This window comes from Pelophylax lessonae (genome assembly GCF_965119305.1).
Source record: "Pelophylax lessonae genome assembly, chromosome: 1".
NCBI lineage: Eukaryota > Metazoa > Chordata > Amphibia > Anura > Ranidae > Pelophylax > Pelophylax lessonae.
The window spans coordinates 881,977,701-882,003,696 of record NC_138768.1 but is presented as its reverse complement, the minus strand read 5'-3'; the positions used below and the strand labels follow the sequence as shown (position 1 = coordinate 882,003,696).

The following is a 25,996-nucleotide window of genomic DNA, read 5'->3' as shown; positions in this document are numbered from 1 at the left end:
TTCAACTTTTACTTATCAAGAAATGTTAGAAAGAAAGAAGACACAAATCCCAGTTTCTTAGAAAAGATTTCAAAGTTTATAATGTAAAAAAGAGAACAACATAAATCTTGTATTGCCTAAGATTAAGAACTAAAACGGAGGCAAGAAAACAAAAAACAAAAAATCTGAATTGACAAAAAAAATTGTGATAGTGGAAGCAAATATGGTAATGAGCCAACAATTATTCTGAAGTAATTTTGAAATTCCCCAAAAGGAGTTCATGTGATTTCACCACGGAGGCTTCTCTATAAATTCCCCATCAGCCAAGAAGAAAACTCAAACCAAGCTGCAGAGAGGTTTCCGTTCCCGTCATTTGACCTTCACATAGAAGTGGAAGATGAGCACTCTTGAGCTGTTCGAGTTCCCAGAATTCAAGGGAGACTCTGTGTTTATAGAGCAAGATAATAAAGACCTGACATCTGTTGGATTCCTGGAGAAAGCCCAATCTCTCAAAATCAATGGAGAGCCATGGATTGTCTTTACTGAAACCAGTTATAAAGGAAAGAATAAATGCTTCTTGGAAGGCTCTTACCCATCAATCCCAGCATTTGAGAAGAAAATCAGCTCTGTGCGACTTGTGAAGGGCGGTCTGTATAATCCCCAGATTACTCTGTATGAGCACATCAACTATGGGGGCAAATCTGTGGCCCTAAAGAAAGCTGCAAGTACCCTTAAATCTTATGGATTTGACAACATGGCTTCATCACAAAAATTTGTCAAAGGGGCCTGGATCCTGTATAGTGAAGAGTACTTCAAAGGTGATCAGATAGTCACTGTGGCAGGAGATGACATTCCAAATTATCATACATTTGGCTGGGGAGATAAAGTAAGCTCCCTGAAGCCTCTGCAACCCTATGGGGACAATGAGGCTCCAGAGGAGATGTGATAGACTGTCCATCTATCCATCGCATACTATGAAATCCCTAGACAGTGCTATTCCCAGCATCTTTTTCTATTCTGCTTATTTCTGATATTATACATGGCCTGCCTGTTACAGAGTGCCTGGATTCCCATCACACCAACTCTGATCTGATAAAGACCTCCAGAGAACACCAATCCTGATCTGATGAAGACCTCCAGAGAACACCAATCCTGATCTGATGAAGACCTCCAGAGAACACCAACTCTGATCTGATAAAGACCTCCAGAGAACACCAATCCTGATCTGATGAAGACTTCCATAGAACACTAACTCTGATCTGATAAAGACCTCCAGAGAACACCAATCCTGATCTGATGAAGACCTCCAGAAACTGAAACATTGTCCTCTACAGTCCTCTGAGTTCCATGAAATACATTTTCTTAGTTACACGTGCTGAAAGAAGAGACTAGACTGGAAAGTTCTCCATTGAACTAAATTAGCTATAAATTCCACTCCATCATGTTTTGTATTTCTGCAAAATCTTTACCAACCGGACGCGATGAGAACCCAACCCCGGATAAAATATGGACCGAGAGAAGGTTCCTTTTCTCTAACTTCTAAATTGTTAAGATTTTATTATGCATTTCAAATTTCTTTTTACTGATTTATTTTAAGAAATAACGTATTTGAAGTTATAGAAATTGTTTTTCCTTAACAATCTAACAACTTACCAAAATGATACATTATTGCAATGTTACTTTTATATAAGCCCTGGTTCACACGGCCGTGACTTGTCGTGGGACTAGAGAGTCAAAAGTCGTATGACAAGTCACACCCCATTAACGGCAATGGAACCATGCTAACTGGTGCGACTCAAGTCGCTCCGACTTAGAAAAAGGTTCCTGCACTGCTTTTTGTGTGACTTCAATATGGCGTGCATTGACTTCTGTTAAAAAAGTCATATGCAGGCCATGATGGAGTCACACAGGGATGTGGTATTCAAAGTCGTGAACCAGGGCTAACAAAGTAAAGGAGATGTCTAGTTGGGTGTCGCAGTGTTTCTGATGATCTGACAATGTTTTCTTCTCTGTGTCATCATCTGATGTTCTGCTGAAAACTCCAACTCACCAAAATCTCCAACCACGTCACTTCCAAGATTCTACAGCAGGAATAAATGGGGATTTCGATGAGTTGCTGTTTTCAAAGACCACCGGCAGCCTGTACACTACGGTACACACCATAATGACTGGACATTGTTTGTAATGCCCACCAATAACCAACAACATAGCCGCCTCCAAGGCCGCAACAACTTTTTTCCTCCTTACCCGGTGTTCTGGTAAAAGAGGAAACTGGTTGTATACCGGAGTGTACCGGCTGCCGGTGGTTGGTGAAAACAGCAACTCATCGAAACCTCCAATTATTCCTGCTGTAGAGTCACTGGAAGTGACTTAGTTGGAGGTTTTGGTGAGTTGGCGTTTTTCGGCAAAACACCGGTCACTGTGCTCACTCCGTACACACAGAGATCAGATCTGTGTAAAGATACAAATGTTTCCATTGGGGAATAGGTAATGTTTATTGGAAATGGAGGAGTGACTTGTATAGAGGATGATGATCTTCTTCTATCCCATCAATAATGACTTCTTTCCTGGGAACAATCTGTGATATGGACATTCCACACACAGATTCCGGGAAGGTCGGTCAGTAAATCTGTGTTGGAGGATGAATGGATTTCAGTCATTGGATCTCGGGAATTGATCCATTGTACACAATCTGGAATTCCATTCATCTGATCACAGGAAGGTGACATTGATTAGTTGGAGGTTCATCAATAATCTTCACATTGATCAGATCAGATGTCAGATCCTCTCCTGTAACATGAAAATCTTTCTTCTGCTTTTCTCTCTCTAGAAATAAATGGATTTGTATGGCAATGATCTGTGTGTGTCTGTGTATGAGATATACTGGGCTGGGATATGAAGAGAGGGGACGCACACAGAAGGACAAATGCACACTCACATACACATATTGATTTCTGTAGTGCTCACTGCTTTTCATTTTATGTAAATTCAGTCATTCTTTTTTTAATATCTATCTATCTATCTATCTATCTATCTATCTATCTATCTATCTATCTATCTATCTATCTATCTATCTATCTATCTATCTATCTATCTATCTATCTATCTATCTATCTATCTATCTATCTATCTATCTATCTATCTATCTATCTATCTATCTATCTATCTATCTATCTATCTATCTATCTATCTATCTATCTATCTATCTATCCCCCCCCTCTCTCTCTCTCTCTCTCTCTCTCTCTCTCTCTCTCTTTATCTATCTCTCTCTCTTTCTATCTAACTCCCTCTCTCTATCACCTGGCAAAAGTAAGTACACCCTCACATTTTTGTAAATATTTTATTCTATCTTTCATGTGACAACACTGAAGAAATGACACTTTGCTACAATGTAAAGTGGTGAGTGTACAGCAAATTTACACTGCTATACAAGCTGTACACTCACTACTTTACATTGTAGCAAAGTGTCATTTCTTCAGTGTTGTCACATGAAAGATAGAATAAAATATTTACAAGTATTTGAGGGGTGTACTTACTTTTGTAAGATACTGTACACTGAAGGAGATAAACCACAAATGTAGAGTTACATGAAATGAAGGTGAAGTCATAGGATTTATTAGTATTTAAATATATAAATCGCTGGAACTTTGTACAATTATTTCCCGTCTCTTTACATGACACACATTGTTACAGGGGTGGAAAAACTTGATATTGGAAAAAAATGTGGGTTAGGGGTGGGGATTAATTATATTAAGATGGTAATGGTCTTTGTAAAGGCCAACTACAGCGCTTGCTAAATAACCCTATATATACATAGTTACATAGTTACATAGTAGGTGAGGTTGAATAAAGACAATAGTCCATCCAGTTCAACCTGTGTAGGTGTGTGTGGCTGTAATCATCTCACATACCCCTGAATGTTCTGATCCTTGAGATGTACGTCTAATAGTCTTTTGAAAGCCACCATACTACCCGCAGAAACCACCTCTTGTGGTAGAGAATTCCACAATCTTGTACCCCTAACAGTAAAGAACCCCCCACGTTGCCTGAGGTTAAAACGCTTCTATATAGCGTTCTATTTTTCTATATAAATAGCAGTACAATGGACTAAAGAGATGATATGTGATGAACATAAAAAACTATCAATAAATAAATAAATAAATAAATAGATGGTGATATTAAGTGCCGGTTCACATATGTGCGGCTGCGGCGATCGCATGTAATATCGGAGCGCACTGCTCCTTCATTACATGCGATCGGCTGTGCGGTGCGAATTCAGCCATACACTTTGTATGGCTAAATTCGCACTGCACCCGCAGCAAAGTCGCACATGACCCTTTTTTTTAGCCGCATCAGGATTGGATCGCACAGTGGTTCACACTTGTGCGATCCATCCTGTGCGAACTGTAAAGATCGCACTGCGATATGCGATCAAACTGGGGGTGTCATTAACATTTCATTGACAGCCCCAGCATATCGCATATGGCAGTGTGAACTGCCAAGGGTGTATTTGCGATGCGGGAACAGGCTGCGAATTCGCAACCTTCCCGCATCGCATAAGTGTGAACCGGCACTTATAGTGACTAAAGTGACTTGTGAACAACTTCAAATAAATAGCAATAGCAAGATGATTCAAATTAATTGTGTGCCACAATATACAGCTGTGAAAAATAAATCAATAAATGAGTTCAATGGATCAATAATAAAGTCCAAAAAAAGTGACAAAAGTGACTGTAGTGTTTAGAAATTTATTATCAACAAAAGTCCTCAGTGATTGTGAATTTTCCAGCGAATTCAAAAGTGCAAGTGCTCAAACGTGATTTTCCATGACATCGATTCCTTTCACCGTGTGTATGGATAGAATGAATCACTTACCGGATCTAGTGGGACCTATATGTCGTATGGCTGCGCAAATACCGTGTGACACTAAAAAAATTCCAACACCCACCATTTTATTCTCTAGTGCCTTTGCTTTAAACAATTTCTAACAAAAATGACAGATTTTTACATATAAGCAAAAAGTGTCAAAAAAGGCTTGGTCTTCAAGTGGTTAAAATAGTGAGTGATGTGTGGCATAGGCTTCTAATGTTGGGCATAAAATGCCAGGCCCAGGACAGTTAAAATACCAGAAATTACCCAATTTTGAAAAGTAGACACCCTAAGGTATTTGCTGAGAGGAATGTTGAGTACATGGAAGAATTTATTATTTGCCACAAGTTTTTGGGAAATTACAAAAACCTTTTTTTTTTCTGACACAAAGTTATCAATTCAATGATATATTGCTCACACATGCCATGAGTAAATGTGGAGTTACACCCTAAAACACATTCTGCTACTTCTCCCGATACTGGGGATACCACATGTGAGAGATTTTTTTTGACAGCCTTACCAGGTACAGGAACCCAAAATCTAATGACCACCTTCAGGCTTTCAAAGGGCGTTATTTCCTCAGTTCACTTCTTCACAGTTTCAGAGGCTCTGAAATGCCAGGAAAGTTAGAAAAAACAAAACAAATGACCCCTTTTTGGAAAGTAGACACTCCAAGGTGTTTGCTGAGAGGCATGGCAAAGATTTTTTGCTGCCACAAAATTTTGGAAAATTAAGAAAGTAAAGGAAAATGTATTTTTGAGGAATGAGGAATTATACCATTTAAAAACCTGAAGGTGGTCATTGGGTTTTGAGGGCCTGTATGTAGCTAGGCTCCCAAAAAGTCACTCACATGTGGTATCCCAATACTCAGAAGAAGAAGCAGAACATGTTTTGGGGTGTAATTCCACTTATACTCATGGCATGTGTGAGAAATATCTTATTATAATGAAAAAAAAAAAAACATTCAGTCATTTTCCAAAAACTTGTGGTAAAAAATACAATTTTCCACGGACTCAACATTCATCTGAGCAAATAGCATGGAGTCTCTACTTTCCAAAAAGAGGTAATTTGGGTGGCATCTCAAGACCTACAAAACTGTGATAGGTATTTAGGAATTGAAGCAAGGGAATTACACCCTTCGAAAACCTGAAGGTGGTCATTGGTTTTCAGCCCCCGTATGTGACTAGGCTCCCAAAAAGTCTCTCACATTTGGTATCCCCATACTCAGGAGAAGCAGCAGAATGTGTTTTGAGGTGTAATTCCACATATACCCATGGCATGTGTGAGAAATATCTCATTAAAGCGTTCACACCCATGCAATGCGATAAGGTGTGGAGAAAAAAAAGGGTTCCTACAACATTTTGGAGCAAATGTGATGCAATTTGAGCCATACCAAATGTATGGCTCAAATCGCATGGCACAGAGATCACAAGTGACATGCTCAGGAATGCGGTGCGTTTTTGGGACAAACCACATGCGGTGTTCACCATGCACCAGTGTGACCCCAGGCTATGTTCCATCAACGACACCTCCACACACAACCCAGGACTTAAAAAAAGCAATAGAATCAAAAACATCAAAAAACGCCGGTTAGCAGCGTTTTTTGGCGATTATCAGCGTTTATTGACGTTATAGAGTTTTTACAGCTGAAAAACGCCACTCAAACCCTCTAGTTTTCAGGGTTCTTTTTACAGCCAGAAAACGCCCCTGCCAAAAACTGCTGAAACTGCCGGGGAGACATAGGAGAACACGCTGGGGAGACATAGGAGAACATGCCGGGAAGACATAGGAGAACATGCTGGGGAGATGTAGGAGAACATGCCGGGACACACATAGGAGAACATCCCGGGGAGACATAGGAGAACATGCCAGGGAGACATAAGAGAATATGCTGGGAAAACATAGGATAACATGCTGGGGACACATAGGAGAACATGCTGGGGAGACATAGGAGAACATGCTGGGGACACATAAGAGAACATGCTGAGGACACATGCTGGGGACACATAGGAGAACATGCTGGGGAGACATAGGCAAACATGCCGGGGAGAAATAGGAGAACATGCCGGGGAGACATAGGAGAACATGCTGAGGAGACATAGGAGAACATGCTGGGGAGACATAGGAGAACATGCCGGGGAGACATAGGAGAACATGCTGGGGAGACATAGGAGAACATGCTGGGGGAGACAAAGGAGAACATGCTGGGGAGACATAGGAGAACATGCCAGGGAGACATAGGAGAACATGCCGGGGAGACATAGAAGAACATGCCGGGGAGACATAGGAGAACATGCTGGGGAGACATAGGAGGACATGCTGGGGAGACACAGGGGAACATGCCGGGGAGACATAGGAGAACATGCTGGGGAGATATAGGAGAACATGCCGGGACACACATAGGAGAACATCCCGGGGAGACATAGGAGAACATGCCAGGGAGACATAAGAGAATATGCTGGGAAAACATAGGATAACATGCTGGGGACACATAGGAGAACATGCTGGGGAGACATGCTGGGAACACATAGGAGAACATGCTGGGGAGACATAGGAGAACATGCTGGGGACACATAAGAGAACATGCTGAGGACACATGCTGGGGACACATAGGAGAACATGCTGGGGAGACATAGGCAAACATGCCGGGGAGAAATAGGAGAACATGCCGGGGAGACATAGGAGAACATGCTGAGGAGACATAGGAGAACATGCTGGGGAGACATAGGAGAACATGCCGGGGAGACATAGGAGAACATGCCGGGGAGACATAGAAGAACATGCCGGGGAGACATAGGAGAACATGCTGGGGAGACATAGGAGGACATGCTGGGGAGACACAGGGGAACATGCCGGGGAGACATAGGAGGACATGCCGGGGAGACATAGGAGAACATGCTGGGGAGACATAGGAGAACATGCTGGGGAGACATAGGAGAACATGCTGGGGAGACATAGGAGAACATGCCGGGGAGACATAGGAGAACATGCCGGGGAGACATAGGAGAACATGCCGGGGAGACATAGGAGAACATGCTGGAGAGACATAGGAGAACATGCCGGGGAGACATAGGAGAACATGCCTTTTTTTTTGCTATGTTCTTCTAACAAAAAACAATGACGGCAGCAGCAGTAAAAAGGTCAATGCAAGCTCCAGTTAGTTCCTTTCTTTTTACCAGAAAGTTCCTAAACAAGAATCACTTCATAAAAATGAAGACAGAAGTATAGATGGCTTACCCTTACACCAAAGGGTCACTGAGCCTGATTCAGCAAATAATATAGAGGAACATAATGTATCAGCTAGCATTGCTTTCTTCTCACCAACCCCATTGAAGAATGACATATATCGTTTTGTAAAAAAAAAAAAGAGGAACATACAGTATCTCACAAAGGTGAGTACACCCCTCACATTTTTGTAAATATTTTATTCTATCTTTTCATGTGACAACACTGAAGAAATTACACTTTGCTACAATGTAAAGTAGTGAGTGTACAGCTTGTATAACAGTGTCAATTTGCTGTCCCCTCAAAATAACTCAACACACAGCCATTAATGTCTAAACCGCTGGCAACAAAAGTGAGTACACCCCTAAATGAAAATGTTCAAATTGGGCCCAATTAGCCATTTTTTTCTCCCCCAGTGTCATGTGACTTGTTAGTGTTACAAGGTCTCAGGTGTGAATGGGGAGCAGGTGTGTTCAATTTGGTGTTATACCAAATGTATGGCTCAAATCACATGGCACAGAGATCACAAGTGACATGCTCAGGAATGCGGTGCGTTTTTGGGGCAAACCACATGCGGTGTTCACCATGCACCAGTGTGACCCCAGGCTATGTTCCATCAACTACACCTCCACACACAACCCAGGCCTTAAAAAAAGCAATAGAATCAAAAACATCAAAAAACGCAGGTTAGCAGCGTTTTTTGGCGATTATCAGCGTTTATTGACGTTATAGAGTTTTTACAGCTGAAAAACGCAACTCAAACCCTCTAGTTTTCAGGGTTCTTTTTACAGCCAGAAAACGCCCCTGCCAAAAACTGCTGATAACAGCGTGTGTGCATGGAGACATAGGATAACATGCCGGGGAGACATAGGAGAACATGCCGGGGAGACATAGGAGAACATGCCGGGGAGACATAGGAGAACATGCCGGGAAGACATAGAGAACATGCCGGGGAGACATAGGAGAACATGCTGGGGAGACATAGAAGAAAACATGCCGGGGAGACATAGGAGAACATGCCGGGGAGACATAGGAGAACATGCCGGGGAGACATAGGAGAACATGCCGGGGAGACATAGGAGAACGTTCCGGGGAGACATAGGAGAACATGCCGGGGAGACATAGGAGAACATGCTGGGGAGACATAGGAAAATATGCCGGGAAACACATAGGAGAACATCCTGGGGAGACATAGGAGAACATGCCGGGGAGACATAAGAGAATATGCTGGGAAAACATAGGATAACATGCTGGGGACACATAGGAGAACATGCTGGGGACACATAAGAGAACATGCTGAGGACACATGCTGGGGACACATAGGAGAACATGCTGGGGAGACATAGGAGAACATGCTGGGGAGAAATAGGAGAACATGTCGGGGAGACATAGGAGAACATGCCGGGCAGACATAGTAGAACATGCCGGGGACACATAGGAGAACATGCTGGGGAGACATAGGAAAATATGCCGGGGAGACATAGGAGAACATGCCGGGGAGACATAGGAAAATATGCCGGGGAGACATAGGAGAACATGCCGGGGAGACATAGGAGAACATGCCGGGGAGACATAGGAGAACATGCCGGGGAGACATAGGAGAACATGCTGGGGAAACATAGGAGAACATGCTGGGGAGACATAGGAGAACATGCCGGGGAAACATAGGAGAACATGCTGGGGGGACATAGGAGAACATGCTGGGGGGACATAGGAGAACATGCTGGGGAGACATAGGAGAACATACTGGGGAGACATAGGAGAACATGCTGGGGAGACATAGGAGAACATGCTTGGGATACATAGGAGAACATGCCGGGGAGACATAGGAGGACATGCCGGGGAGACATAGGAGAACATGCTGGGGAGACATAGGAGAACATGCTGGGGAGACATAAGAGAACATACTGGGGAGACATAGGAGAACATGCTGGGGGGACACAGGAGAACATGCTGGGGAGACATAGGAGAACATGCCGGGGAGACATAGGAGAACATGCCGGGGAGACATAGGAGAACATGCTGGGGAGACATAGGAGAACGTGCTGGGGAGACATAGGAGAACATGCCGGGGAGACATAGGAGAACATGCCGGGGAGACATAGGAGAACACGCTGGGGAGACATAGGAGAACATGCTGGGGGAGACATAGGAGAACATGCAGGGGTAGACATAGGAGAACATGCCGGGGAGACATAGGAGAACATGCCGGGGAGACATAGAAGGACATGCCGGGGAGACATAGGAGAACATGCCGGGGAGACATAGGAGAACATGCTGGGGAGACATAGGAGAACATGCCGGGGAGACATAGGAGAACATGCCGGGGAGACATAGGAGAACATGCTGGGGAGACATAGGAGAACATGCTGGGGAGACATAGGAGAACATGCTGGGGAGACATAGGAGAACATGCCGGGGAGACACAGGAGAACATGCTGGGGACACATAGGAGAACATACTGGGGAGACACAGGAGAACATGCCGGGGAGACATAGGAGAACATGCTGGGGAGACACAGGAGAACATGCCGGGGAGACATAGGAGAACATGCCTTTTTTTTTGCTATGTTCTTCTAACAAAAAACAATGACGGCAGCAGCAGTAAAAAGGTCAATGCAAGCTCCAGTTAGTTCCTTTCTTTTTACCAGAAAGTTCCTAAACAAGAATCACTTCATAAAAATGAAGACAGAAGTATAGATGGCTTACCCTTACACCAAAGGGTCACTGAGCCTGATTCAGCAAATAATATAGAGGAACATAATGTATCAGCTAGCATTGCTTTCTTCTCACCAACCCCATTGAAGAATGACATATATCGTTTTGTAAAAAAAAGAGGAACATACAGTATCTCACAAAAGTGAGTACACCCCTCACATTTCTGTAAATATTTTATTCTATCTTTTCATGTGACAACACTGAAGAAATGACACTTTGCTACAATGTAAAGTAGTGAGTGTACAGCTTGTATAACAGTGTAAATTTGCTGTCCCCTCAAAATAACTCAACACACAGCCATTAATGTCTAAACCGCTGGCAACAAAAGTGAGTACACCCCTAAATGAAAATGTTCAAATTGGACCCAATTAGCCATTTTTTTCTCCCCCAGTGTCATGTGACTTGTTAGTGTTACGGGGTCTCAGGTGTGAATGGGGAGCAGGTGTGTTCAATTTGGTGTTATCACTCTCACTCTCCCACACTAGTCACTGGAAGTTTAACATGGCGCCTCATGGCAAAGAACTCTCTGAGGATCTGAAAAAAAGAATTGTTGCTCTACATAAAGATGGCCTAGGTTATAAGAAGATTGCCAAGATCCTGAAACTGAGCTACAGCACGGTGGCCAAGACTAGTGATGAGCCGAACACCCCCCTATTCGGTTCGCACAAGAACATGTTGCACAGGGGAAATGTTCTAGCGAACATGCAAACTCCATTAGTCTATGGGACACGAACATGAAAAATCAAAAGTCCTAATTTTAAAGGCTTAAATGCAAGTTATTGGCACAAAAACATGTATGGGGACCTGGGTACTGCACTGGGAGGGACATGAATCAATGCAATTTTTTTTTTTTTTAAACAAATCATTTTTACAGGAGCAGTGATTTTAATAATGCTTAAAGTGAAACAATAAAAATGAAAAATTCCTTTAAATATTGTGCCTAGAGGTCCCCTTAATATGCCTGTAAAGTGGAGCATTTGTACAATGTATAGAGCCTGCTGCAGCAATACTGACATTTCTAAAGGAAAAAAAATGTCATTTAAACTTGTTTGCGGCTGTAATGTATTGTCAGCTCCCGGCAATACAGATAAAAAATGAAAAAAAAAAACGGCGTGGGGTCCCCCCAAGATCAATACCAGACACTTATCCGAGCACCCCCCCTCCTGAACCATACCAAGCCACATGCCCTCAACATGGTGGGGGGTGCTTTGGGGCACCTTGCCCCCATGTTGATGGGGACAGGGGTCTCTTCCCCACAACCCTGGGCTGTGGTTGTGGGGGTCTGTGGGGGGAGGCTTATCTGAATCTGGAAGCCCCCTTTAACAAGGGGGCCCCCAGATCCCCACCCCCCCTCCCTATGTGAATGAATATCGGGTACATCATACCCCTACCCATTCACCAAAAAAGTGTACAACAAAATAAAGGCAAAAACCAGTTTTGGAAAAGTCCTTTATTAAAAAATAAGAACATAGTGTCCCCTGATGATCAGTCATCCGCTCGCCCGAAAAATAGAAAAAAAAAAAAAAGAAGCTCCTGCTTCTATGGATGCTTCCTGCGCTATGACCTATTTTGGGATCTGATGTCACAAGCCACCCCACAATGCACTGCTCAGGTGCAGTGAATAAATTACATGACGTCAGTAATTTATTCACTGCACCTGAGCAGTGCATTGTGGGGCAGCGTGTGACATCAGGTCACTCTAAAAGAGCTGTCAAAATCAAAACAGCTCATAGTGCAGGAAGCATCCGTAGAGGCAGGAGCTTCTTTTTTTTTCGGGCGGGCGGGTGGGCGGGCAGGCGGGCGACTGATCATCGGGGGACACTATTTTATTTATTTATTTTAAAAAGGACTTTACTTAAACTGGCTTTTGTCTTTATTTTTTTGTACACTTTTTTGGTGAATGGGTAGGGGTAGGGGTACGATGTACCCGATATCCATTCACATGGGGGGGGGCGGGACCTGGAGGCCCCCTTGTTAAAGGGGGTATCCAGATTCCAATAAGCCTCCCCCCGCAGACCCCAAAACCACAGCCCAGGATTGTCTGGAAGAGACCCCTGTCCCCATCAACATGGGGGCAAGGTGCTTTGCGGGGGGCAGAGCCCCCAAAGAACCCACCCCCCCATGTTGAGGGCATGTGGCCTGGTATGGTTCAGGAGGGGGGGGGGCGCTCGCTCGCCCCCACCCCCATCCTGGCCAGCCAGACGGTGTGCCCGGATAAGGGTCTGGTATGGATTTTAGGGGGAACCCAACGCTGGTTTTTTAAAAAAAAATTGGCGCAGGGTTCCCCTTAAAATCCATACCAGACCCAAGGGGGGGGGACCCACGCTGTTTAACTGATATAAACTGAAGTGCCTATATATATATATATATATATATATATATATATATATATATATATATATATATATAACTTTGTGGTATACACTACACTATCTGATCTCAACAAACTGTAAAAAGAAAAAATCTCTCTCCCTGCCAGTACTGTATTATTAACTATAGAATTCCACTTATAAATCACCCGCTGGCCAAGGGAATTAAACCCACAAACTCATAATTGCATGCCTGGTATTCTACCAGCTACGCCATCATCAAGCACAGTGGTGTATGTGGTAGAATACCAGGCTTTCAATGAGATGGCTGTGGGTTCAATTCCCTCAGCCAGCAGGTGATTTATTGGAATCAGAGGTCAGGAGCTCAAAGTTCCCACAAAGAAGCCCATTTGTTTGTCATTCGACGAATGAGCAAACAGCCAATGTTTCACTACATGAAACCAAAGAAGTTAAGTGCATGTGCTCAGAGTCATATCCAGAGGTTGTCTTTGGGAAATAGACATACGAGTGCTGCCAGCATTGCTGCAGAGGTTGAAGGGGTGGGGGGTCAGCCTGTCAGTGCTCAGACCATACGCCGCACACTGCATCAAATTGGTCTGCATGGCTGTCATCTCAGAAGGAAGCCTCTTCTAAAGATAATGCACAAGAAAGCCCGCAAACAGTTTGCTGAAGACAAGCAGACTAAGGACATGGATTACTGGAACCATGTCCTGTGGTCTGATGAGACCAAGATAAACGTATTTGGTTCTAATGGTGTAAAGCGTGTGTGGCGGCAACCAGGTGAGGAGTTACATAGTTAGTCAGGTTGAAAAAAGACACAAGTCCATCTGGCTCAACCAGAAAAAAAAAAACAGTAAAGAAAACCCAACCATACAATCCCATATACACAATCCTATACCCGTAGTTGATCCAGAGGAAGGTGAATAACCCCAGTAAAGCATGATCCAATTTACTACAGCAAGGGAAAACAAATTCCTTCCTGATCTCCCGAGAGGCAATCTGATATTCCCTGGATCAACTTTACCTATAAATATTAGCAGCCATTTATATTATGTACACCTAGGAAAGAATCCAGGCCTTTTTTTAAAGCAATCTAGTGAGCCGGCCAGAACCACCTCTGGAGGGAGTCTATTCCACATTTTCACAGCTCTTACGGTGAAGAAACCTTTAAGTATTTGGAGACGAAATCTGTTTTCCTCTAGACTTAAAGAGTGCCCCCTTGTCCTCTGTGATGACCTTAAAGTGAACAACTCAACACCAAGTTCACTATATGGACCCCTTATGTATTTATACATGGTGATGAAATCCCCCCTTAATCTCCTCTTCTCAAGAGAGAATACATTTGGTTCCTCTAATCTTTTCTCATACTGTAGCTGAGCTCCTCCATGCCTCTTATCAGTTTGGTTGCCCTTCTCTGCACTTTCTTAAGTTCCCTGATATCCTTTTTCATAACTGGTGCCCAAAACTGAACTGCTTATTCCAGATAAGGTCTTACTAATGATTTGTACAGGGGCAAAATTATATCTCTCGCTCTCTGGAGTCCATGCCTCTGTTAATACAAGAAAGAACTTTGCTTGCTTTGGAAACCGCAGCTTGGCATCGCATGCTATTATTGGGCTTAGGATCTACCAGAACACCCAGATCCTTCTCCGCTATGGATTCCCCCAGATCCTTCTTCGCTATGGATTCCCCCAGATTCTTCTCAGTTATGGATTCCCCCAGATCCTTCTTCGCTATGGATTCCCCCAGATTCTTCTCAGTTATGGATTCCCCCAGATCCTTCTTCGCTATGGATTCCCCCATATCCTTCTCTGCTATGGATTCCCCCAATTCTACTCCCCCTAGTATGTATGATGCATGCATATTCCTAGCCCCCAAGTGCATAACTTTACATTTATCAACATTAAACCTCATTTGCCACATAGTTGCCCAATGAAACAGTTACTGTTGACTTTCTATCATCTTAAACCAGTATGCCCATTTCTTTCTGACATCAAAAAAGGCATTTTCCTCCGCACAACAGCAGCTCAGTGGATATTTTCACTTTTGGACCATTCTTTGTAAACCTGAGAGATGGCTGTGTGTGGAAATCCCAGTAGATCAGCAGTTTTTGAATACTCAGAGCAGCCCGTCTGGCACCAACAACCATGCCGCATTCAAAGTGACTTAAACGTAAATAAAGGCAGAAAGTTGTCTTCACCACTTTAAACTGCTGCAGGAGGAGGAGAGCATTCCCAGAAGCAGAGGCAGAAGTAGTGTGTGTGTGGGCGGAGCAGCAGCAGCAACTGCGAGCAGCAAGCAAGGCGAGGCGAGAGAGCTGTGTGTGGAGGATGAGCCACAGGTGACACGTGCGGGGAAGCCGCACAAGGAAGCCGGGTGACGGGGTGCAGGTGCAGAGGACCTCAGGGACCAGTGACAGAGCGGCGGTAGCGGCGGTGGCAGAGGATGGAGGGACATGAGTAGGGGACTGATCAGCTGATCAGCTGATTGGGGGGTAACTAAGTGACTGTGAACTGTGACTGACTGTGACCTGTGACTGACTGACCTGTGACTGACTGTGACCTGTGACTTACTGAGACTTGTGACTGAATGACCTGTGACTGACTGACCTGTGACTTACTGTGACTGACTGACCTGTGACTGACTGACCTGTGACTGACTGTGACTGACTGACCTGTGACTGACTGACCTGTGACTGACTGTGACCTGTGACTGACTGACTTGTGACTGACTGTGACCTGCGACTGACTGTGACCTGCGACTGACTGTGACCTGCGACTGACAGTGACCTGCGACTGACTGTGACCTGCGACTGACTGTGTTCTGTGACTGACTGACCTGTGACTGACTGTTACCTGCGACTGACTGCGACCTGTGACTGACTGACCTGTGACTGTGACCTGCAACTGATTGTGCTCTGCGACTAGCCGTGCTCTGCGGCAGACTGTGCTCTGCGACTGACTGTGATCGACGACTGACCGTGCTCTGCGACTGACCGTGCTCTGCGACTGACTGTGCTCTGTGACTTTCTTGCGACTGGATAGTGGGTGACTTTCTTGTGACTGGGTAGCGGGCGACTTTCTTGCAACTTCGTAGCGAGTGACTTTCTTGCGACTAAGGACGGGTGACTTTCTTGCGACCGAGCAGCGGATGACTTTCTTGCGACCGAGTAGCGTGCGCCTGGGAGTAACCGTCTGTCAGGGAATACCTTGCTGCTGGTGAGTACCTGGGAGGACTGGTGAGTATCTTAGCGACTGGTGAGTATCTTAGCGTTAGTACCAGGGGGGATAGAGGTAGTGTAGGTAAGGAATAGCAGGTTGTTACCAATTATCCACGTAGAGTATAGGGTAATAATGTCCGAGAGGATTGGGGATGCCATTCAGTGCACTTCTTGCTGCATGTATGCATTCCTTGATGAACCAATCGAGGGCGAATACTGCTGTGCAAGATGTGAGAGACTTGTTTCTCTGGAAGTCCAGATCCCGGATCTAGAGAACAAAGTGGCAACACTGCGTAGCATCAATAACCTGGAAAGGAGCTTGGACATTATCCATCAGGTGCTGGCAGGGGCCAGCATAAAGGAGGGTGGAGACGTGGAGACGCAGGCATCAGAGGTAGGCAGTTGGGTGACCATTAGGAAGGGTACAGGGAAGAGTGCCAGGGAGGCCAGTCCTGAGTTGGAACACCCCAACAAATTTGCCAAGTTGCATGTTGATGGGGATATCAGCTCAGGGGTGGCAGTGCTAGAGCAGGCGCCCTCCCCCAGCTGCCAGGGGAGTGGCGGCTTCAGGAAGAAGGGGGGCCGAGACTCAGGAAAGGTTAGACAGGTTGTGGTAGTGGGGGACTCAATTATCAAGAGGACAGAGAGGGCAATCTGTCGAAACAATCCTGGTGGCCTGACAGTATGTTGTTTACCCGGCGCTCGAGTTCGACACATCGCGGATCAGGTAGACAGATTATTGGGCGGGGCTGGGGACGACCCAGCGGTCATGGTGCATTTGGCCACTAATGACCAAGAGGAAGGTGGAGGATCCTAAAGAACGATTTCAGGGACTTAGGGAACAGATTGAGGAATAGGACTTCCAAGGTGGTTTTCACTGAAAAACTGCCGGTACCTCGAGCCACACAGGAGAGGCAGAAGGAGATTAGAGAACTTAACAAGTGGCTGAGGAATTGGTGTAGGAAGGAGGGGTTTGGGTTCCTGGAGAACTGGGCTGACTTCTCAGTTGGCTACCGGCTCTTTAGTAAGGATGGGCTGCACCTTAATGGGGATGATACAGCTCTTTTGGGGAGAAAGTTTGCCACCAAGTTGGAAGGGCTTTTAAACTAGGATACAGGGGGAGGGCTCAGAAGTAGAGTCAGGAGGGAGGGAGCAAAGGACAGAAGGCGGGATTAGGGTCAGCAGCGACAGTAGATCCATAACGTCAATTGGGGGATCTGTGCGGGCAAACCTCAGACCAAACAGGAATAAAAATAATCAGCATTCACTATCAACTTCCACAAAACTAAGAGGGGTATATGCAAATGCCAGGAGCTTAGCTAATAAAATGGATGAGTTGGAAATATTAGTACATGAGTAGGACATAGACCTTGTGGGAATAACAGAAACTTGATTTGACCCCTTACATGATTGGCTGGCCAATATCTAAGAGTATTCGGTGTACCGGAAGGACAGAGTAGGAAAAAGAGGGGGAGGGGTATGTCTCTATGTCAAGAATAATGTAAGGGTGATAGAGAGGAATGATATTATGGAAGGGATGAGTATGGAGTTAGAATCCGTGTTGGTAGAACTCCATAGGGAAGAAGTAAAGGTAACCAACCAAAGCAAGGAGGTAGAGCTGGAATTTATATACCTGTTGGGTAAATTGGCAAAACTGGGATCAGTCATCATATTATGGGACTTCAATTATACCGACATTGGCTGGCCTGTCTCTTCATGGAAAACTTACAGGACAACTACATGTTTCAGTTGGTGAATTCTCCTATTAGAGAAAATGCAGTGCTGGATCTATTAATCACTAATGACCCAGACCTAATCTCGGAGGTAGGAGTCCAGGACAACCAGGGCTCTCACGATCACAGGATGATCACATTTAGCGTAAATAACAATATAACAAGGCAAGAGGGGAACATAAGAACCCTAAACTTCAGAAGGGCAAACTTTCCCAAATTGTGCTCAATGATGGAGAAAATAAACTGGGACCAAACCCTAGGAACACTGACCACAGAGGAAAAATGGGAATGCTTTAGGAACATATTAAGCAAATGCATCTCGCAGTGCATTCCTATGGGAAATACATTTAGAAGAGACAAAGCCAAACCTGGCTGGCTAAACCGTAGCGTTAAAAAACTTATTAGGGATAAAAAATGGCTTTTAAGAAGTATAAATCAGAGGGCACAGTATCGGCTTTCCAGCAATACGCATTTAAAATGGCTAAAATCAACTTTGAGAGACAAATAGCGGAGGATAAGAAAAAGAACACAAAGAAATTCTTTAAATATATCAACAGCAAAAAAACTAGGGCAGAGCATATTGCACACATAATTAACGATGATGGGAGGATGGTTACAGAGGACACTGAAAAAGTAACCATGCTGAATGCTTTTTTCTCGTCAGTCTTTACACAGGAAAAGGAGGGGTACACTGACCATGACTGTAAGGTTAGTAGCAATACACAGGACTTGCCGCCATGTCTAACAGAGGGTGAAATCAGGGAAAGGCCTGACATCGATAGTATGTAAACTTCTGGAGGGGATGATAAGGGACTATATCGTAGAGTTTGCTAAAGACAACAACATCATCAGCAGTAATCAGCACGGGTTTACAAATGGGCGTTCTTGTCAAACCAATCTCCTAACATTCTACGAAGAGGTGAGCTGTGAGCTAGATAGGGGCAGACCAGTGGATGTGGTGTACCTAGATTTTGCTAAGGCGTTTGATACAGTTCCCCATAAGCGCTTAATTTATAAAATAAGGTCTGCAGGTATCGACCACAAGGTTTGCTCTTGGATGTGGAACTGGCTAAAAGGGCGTGTCCAAAGGGTGGTAATAAATAGCGCATACTCAGACTGGTCTGTGGTGGTAAGTGGGGTCTCCAAAGGCTCAGTCCTGGGACCAACCTTGTTCAATCTATTCATAAACAGCATTGAGGACGGGATCAGTAGTTCTATATCAGTTTTTGCAGATGACACAAAATTGGGCAGGGCAAAAACTGCACAGCATGAAGCAGATATCCTACAGGATGACTTGAACAAAATAACAGAGTGGGCAACGACATGACAAATGAGGTTTAATGTGGAGAAGTGTAAGGATTTGCACTTGGGGACTAAAAACATAAAAGCACAATACACTTTAACCTCTTGCCGACCGCCGCACGACTATATACGGCGGTGGTCAGCCCCTCCTGGGCAAAGTGACGTTTATATACGTCACTCGCCCCCAAGCCATTAGGGGTTCTCTACACTCCAGCGTGAGTGACCGGTTCTCTACACTCCAGCGTGAGTGACCGGCGGCTCGGATGTCCGCCGGTCACTTGCGATCGTCCGTTACAGAGGGAGAAAGGCAGGCGGCTAATGTAAACAAAGCCGCCTGTCATTCCCCCTGGTGTAACTGCAGAGATCATACGATCCTGCTATTTAGGATCGTATGTCTCTGTGTATTCATCAAAAGCCACGTCCCTTTACAGTAAAAAGCACGCCCCTAGGGACACATTTAACCACTGCCTCTCCAATAAAGTTAACCCCTTCCCTGCCAGTGTCATTTTTACGGTAACAGTGCATATGTATAGCACTGATTACTGTAGTAATGTCACTGGTACCCCCAAAAGTGTCAAAAATGTCAGTCAAGGGTCCGATCTGTCCGCAGCAATGTCGCAGTCCCGCAAAAAAAAAACGCAGATCGCCGCCATTACTCGTTAAAAAAAAAAAAAAAACACCAAAAATGACAGAAATCTTTCCCTTAGTTAGTAAATGCAATAACTTTTGCGCAAACCAATCAAAATACGCTTATTGCGATTTACTTTACCAAACATATGTAGCAGAAAACAAATTGGCCAAAAATGTTAAAAAATTTTGATTTTTACATTTTTTTGGGGGGGAATTTCATATAAAAAAATGTGAAAAATATTGTTATTTTTGCAAAATTGTCGCTCTTTTTTTGTTTATAGCGCATGATCAAAAAATCGCACAGGTGATCAAATACCACCAAAAGAAAGCTCTGTTTGTGGGGAAAAAAGGACGCCAATTTCATTTGGGTACAGCGTCGCACAACCGCGCAATTGTCTGTTAAAATCACGCAGTGCCGAATCGCAAAATAGGCCCTGGTCAGGAAGGGGGTAAAATCTTCCGGGGCTTAAGTGGTTAAGGGGGAACCTTTGGGGGAATAAAAAATGGAGAAGGATCTGGGAGTCTTGGTAGAGGATAGACTAGGCAATAGCATGCAATGTCAAGCGGCAGCTGCCAAAGCCAGCAGATTATTAGCATGCATAAAGAAAGGGATGTATTCCAGAGATAAGACTATAATCCTTCCACTTTATAAAACTCTGGTCCGACCGCATCTGGAGTATTCTGTCCAGTTCTGGTCGCCAGTCCTCAGGAGGGATGTGTTGGAGCTGGAGAGAGTACAGAGAAGGGCAACTAAACTGATTAGGGGATTGGAGGACCTTAATTATGAAGAACTGAAAGGGGGATAGAGACCAGCGCTATGGAAAAAACTCCCAGAGAAAAAAAAAAAATAAAAATGTGCACAAAACAATAGGAAGCAGCCAACAACCAAACCCCTAGGGAGTAGGGGTCAGTAGTTATATGAAATGGGGAAGGTGGTTGGAAACGGCGCTACCTAGAAAAGAGGGTGTATTGTGCCCAAAAATGTGCCACAGTGTATAGTGCAAAATTTATTGCCAATAAAACCGGTGCATATAATTGTGGTCATATGTGTCTCATAAAACCACAAGTGCAAGTGATAAATATTCTTTATTGATTATTAAAATTAATGAATAAGTAATAAATAAGGTGCCTTAAAAACAAGTGCCTCGAAGAGGATAATAAAAATAGTGCTGGGTGTTAATAGTGAGGAATCGAGTGCCTGTGTTTCAACAAACGGCCACTAGATGTCACACTCACCCTTCGTGGGATTTCCCAGCAATGGTATTGGCAGCCAAGGGGGATCCTGGATAGGGCACCCAAAAACGGCTTCTGGTGGTCCTCACAGGCATGCGGGTCCCATCTGTGTGTAACAACATAGGGGCCCCATGGTGCAGTACAAGTAATCCGACCACAAGAAAAATAGTAGCTACTCACAATTTTGGTATGTAGCCGATCGATCAGCGTGTAGCGAGCTGCACCGTGGAGCTTCCGCGTTCCACCTACAAGCGACCACAGACCGGATGTGACGTTGACGCACAGTTCCGCCCTACGCGTTTCGTCATTGGACGTCGACAGGAGCGGTCAATTATGAAGAACGTCTGCAATCGCTTGATTTATTCTCCCTGGAGAAGAGACTCCTGAGGGGGGGCATGATAGCAATTTATAAATATCTCAATAGGGATCTCAGCTTAGAAAAAAAAGCTGTTCAGTCAAAGGGATTGCATGAGGACTCGAGGGCATACAATGCGATTAGAGTAGAAGCGTTTTAACCTCAGGCAACGTGGGGGGTTCTTTACTGTTAGGGCTACAAGATTGTGGAATTCTCTACCACAAGAGGTGGTTTCTGCGGGAAGTATGGTGGCTCTCCAAAGACTCTTAGACGTACATCTCAAGGATCAGAAAATTCAGGGGTATGAGAGATGATTACGGCCACACATACCTACACAGGTTGAACTGGATGGACTATTGTCTTTATTCAACCTCACCTACTATGTAACTATGTAACTATGTAAAGTATAAATCAGTATTTTTTGCTAGAAAACTACTTAAAACCAAACAAACATTATATATATATATATATATATATATTTTATTTTAGCAAAGACTCTGGAGAATAAAATGGCGGCCATTGTAATATTTTTTGTCACGCGGTATTTGCGCAGCGGTCTTTCAAACGCCATTTGTTTTGGAAAAATTACGAAAAATCACATTTCACTGTATTTAAAAAAAAATAAACAGTAAAGTTAGCCCATTTTTGTTGTATATTGTGAAAGATGATGTCACGCCGACTAAATAGATACCCAACATGTTACGATTTAAAATTGCGCACACCCACGGAATGGGCACAAACTACGGTCAATAAAAATCTCCATAGGCGACACTTTAAAATTATTTAACGGTTACCAGTTTAGAGTTAGAGAGTAGCTCTTTTTTTTTAATTATTGCTCACGCTCTGGCGATGGCGGCGATATCTCACATGTGTGGTTTGAACAGCGATTTCATTTGCAGCGCGACTTCCATATACGTTTTCTTTCGTGCGCGAGTTCACGGCAACATTTTTTTTCTAAATCTGATCACTTTTATTGCTGTCACAAGCAATGTAAACATCCCTTGTGACAGCAATAGGCAGTGACAGGTACTCTTTATGGAGGGATCGGGGGGAATGTGACAGCAATATGCAGTGATGGGTACTCTTTATGGAGGGATCGGGGGGAATGTGACAGTAATAGGAGTGACAGGTACTCTTTATGGAGGGATCGGGGGGAATGTGACAGCAATATGCAGTGATGGGTACTCTTTATGGAGGGATCGGGGGGAATGTGACAGTAATAGACAGTGACAGGTACTCTTTATGGAGGGATCGGGAGGAATGTGACAGTAATAGGCAGTGACAGGTACTCTTTATGGAGGGATCGGGAGGAATGTGACAGTAATAGGAGTGACAGGTACTCTTTATGGAGGGATCGGGGGGAATGTGACAGTAATAGGCAGTGACAGGTACTCTTTATGGAGGGATCGGGGGGAATGTGACAGTAATAGGCAGTGACAGGTACTCTTTATGGAGGGATGGGGGGAATGTGACAGTAATAGCAGTGACAGGTACTCTTTATGGAGGGATCGGGGGGAATGTGACAGTAATAGGCAGTGACAGGTACTCTTTATGGAGGGATCGGGGGGAATGTGACAGTAATAGGCAGTGACAGGTAGTCTTTATGGAGAGATCGGGGGGGAATGTGACAGTAATAGGCAGTGACAGGTACTCTTTATGGAGGGACTGGGGGGAATGTGACAGCAATATGCAGTGACAAGTACTCTTTATGGAGGGATCGGGGGGAATGTGACAGTATTATGCAGTGACAGGTACTCTTTATGGAGGGATCGGGGGGAATGTGACAGTAATATGCAGTGACAGGTACTCTTTATGGAGGGATGGGGGGAATGTGACAGTAATAGACAGTGATGGGTACTCTTTATGGAGGGATCGGGGGGAATGTGACAGTAATAGGCAGTGACAGGTACTCTTTATGGAAGGATCGGGGGGAATGTGACAGCAATATGCAGTGACGGGTACTCTTTATGGAGGGATCGGGGGGAATGTGACAGTAATAGGAGTGACAGGTACTCTTTATGGAGGGATCGGAGGGAATGTGACAGTAATATGCAGTGACAGGTACTCTTTATGGAGGGATCGGGGGGAATGTGACAGTAATAGGCAGTGACAGGTACTCTTTATGGAGGGATCAGGGGGAATGTGACAGTAATAGGAGTGACAGGTACTCTTTATGGAGGGATCGGGGGGAATGTGACAGTAATATGCAGTGACAGGTACTCTTTATGGAGGGATCAGGGGGAATGTGACAGTAATAGGAGTGACAGGTACTCTTTATGGAGGGATCGGGGGAAATGTGACAGTAATAGCAGTGACAGGTACTCTTTATGGAGGGATCGGGGGGGGGGGGGATGTGACAGTAATATGCAGTGACAGGTACTCTTTATGGAGGGATTGGGGGGAATGTGACAGTAATAGGCAGTGACAGGTACTCTTTATGGAGGGATCGGGGGGAATGTGACAGTAATATGCAGTGACAGGTACTCTTTATGGAGGGATCGGGAGGAATGTGACAGTAATAGGCAGTGACAGGTACTCTTTATGGAGGGATCGGGGGGGGATGTGACAGTAATATGCAGTGACAGGTACTCTTTATGGAGGGATCGGGGGGGAATGTGACAGTAATAGGCAGTGACAGGTACTCTTTATGGAGGGATCGGGGGGGAATGTGACAGTAATAGACAGTGACAGGTACTCTTTATGGAGGGATCGGGGGGGGAATGTGACAGTAATAGACAGTGACAGGTACTCTTTATGGAGGGATCGGGGGGGGATGTGACAGTAATATGCAGTGACAGGTACTCTTTATGGAGGGATCAGGAGGAATGTGACAGTAATAGGCAGTGACAGGTACTCTTTATGGAGGGATCGGGGGGGAATGTGACAGTAATAGGCAGTGACAGGTACTCTTTATGGAGGGATCGGGGGGGAATGTGACAGTAATAGGAGTGACAGGTACTCTTTATGGAGGGATCGGGAGGAATGTGACAGTAATAGGCAGTGACAGGTACTCTTTATGGAGGGATCGGGGGGGAATGTGACAGTAATAGACAGTGACAGGTACTCTTTATGGAGGGATCGGGGGGAATGTGACAGTAATAGACAGTGACAGGTACTCTTTATGGAGGGATCGGGGGGGAATGTGACAGTAATAGACAGTGACAGGTACTCTTTATGGAGGGATCGGGGGGGAATGTGACAGTAATAGGCAGTGACAGGTACTCTTTATGGAGGGATCGGGGGGGAATGTGACAGTAATAGACAGTGACAGGTACTCTTTATGGAGGGATCGGGGGGGGAATGTGACAGTAATAGACAGTGACAGGTACTCTTTATGGAAGGATCAGGGGTCTAAAAGACACAAAACCCCTCCACTGCACTTCCATGTATTCAAAACGCAGAAAATGGCATTTTTGAATACATTCACTTTTTGAATCTGCCGCCTTTAGCAGCAGAGTAACCCGGACGTGACGTCATGGACGTCGTCTCCGGGTTACGTCATCGGAGACCCGATCAAAGCCGCTTCCAGGTTTGATCGGGACTCCATTCAGCCAGCAAACGTGCCGGCTGGGTGCTCGGGTCTCCCGGTGGGAAGGAAGACCCGGGCAAAGCCGCGGAAGGCGGCAGGAGGGGGGCCGTCCCATCCCGCCGGGGTAACGATCGAGCGGCTCCCGATCCGCATCAGTCATTACCCCTGGAAAGCCGACCGCCGGCTCTAAAAAACGGTACTGGGATGATGCCTCTAGCTAGAGACATCACCCCGGTACAACCACGCAATTCAGCCGACGTAGGTCTACGTGGCTAGACGTAAAGTGGTTAATAAATCCTAATGCACAAAAACACCATATAATACCCAATTGTTTAATAAAATATAAAAGATGGCGTTACGCCGAGTAAATAGATACCTAACATGTCACTCTTTAAAACTCTCAAGGAACGGCGCCAAACTGTAGTATTAAAAATCTCCATAGGTGATGCTTTAATAGCCTTTACAGCAGGGGTACTGAATTAAAATTCATGGAGATCCGCTCAGTAAAATCTTCTTTCAGTGGAGGTCCGAATCACATTTGTGATTTGATTCAGATCCTTTACATTACAGCACCCTCTCCTAGGCGTTCCCATTTCTGCAGCTGGGGAACGCAGGTGAAACTGCACATGTTCCCGGCCCACAGAGGAACACGCAACACTTCAGCACAGCTTGGTGCTGTGCAATTTAAAAAAGGGCCAGGGACTTGTTTCCCTGCATTTTTCATGGGTAGGTCAGCCCATTACAATGAATGGGCTGACCTACCTGTGACATGCGCAAGCACAGATCTGAACTGAGCCCCATATCACAATCCCATCCTTACATCAGATCCACAGTGTCCACTGCACATCACAGTTCCCTTCCCTCACATCAAGAT

General features: G+C 44.8%; 1 long non-coding RNA gene across 1 annotated transcript in view; it reads right to left on the bottom strand.

Annotated features, from left to right (window-relative positions):
* Nucleotides 1-337: 337 nt before the first annotated feature.
* LOC309545009 overlaps nucleotides 338-25,996 on the bottom strand; it is a 338,928-nt gene continuing 313,269 nt past the window's right edge. The window contains exons 2-4 of the long non-coding RNA XR_014224867.1: nucleotides 2,400-2,520; nucleotides 1,182-2,008; nucleotides 338-1,147 (exon numbers count right to left, since the gene is read on the bottom strand). This is a non-coding gene — a long non-coding RNA (uncharacterized lncRNA). The remainder of the gene's footprint in view (nucleotides 1,148-1,181; nucleotides 2,009-2,399; nucleotides 2,521-25,996) is intronic.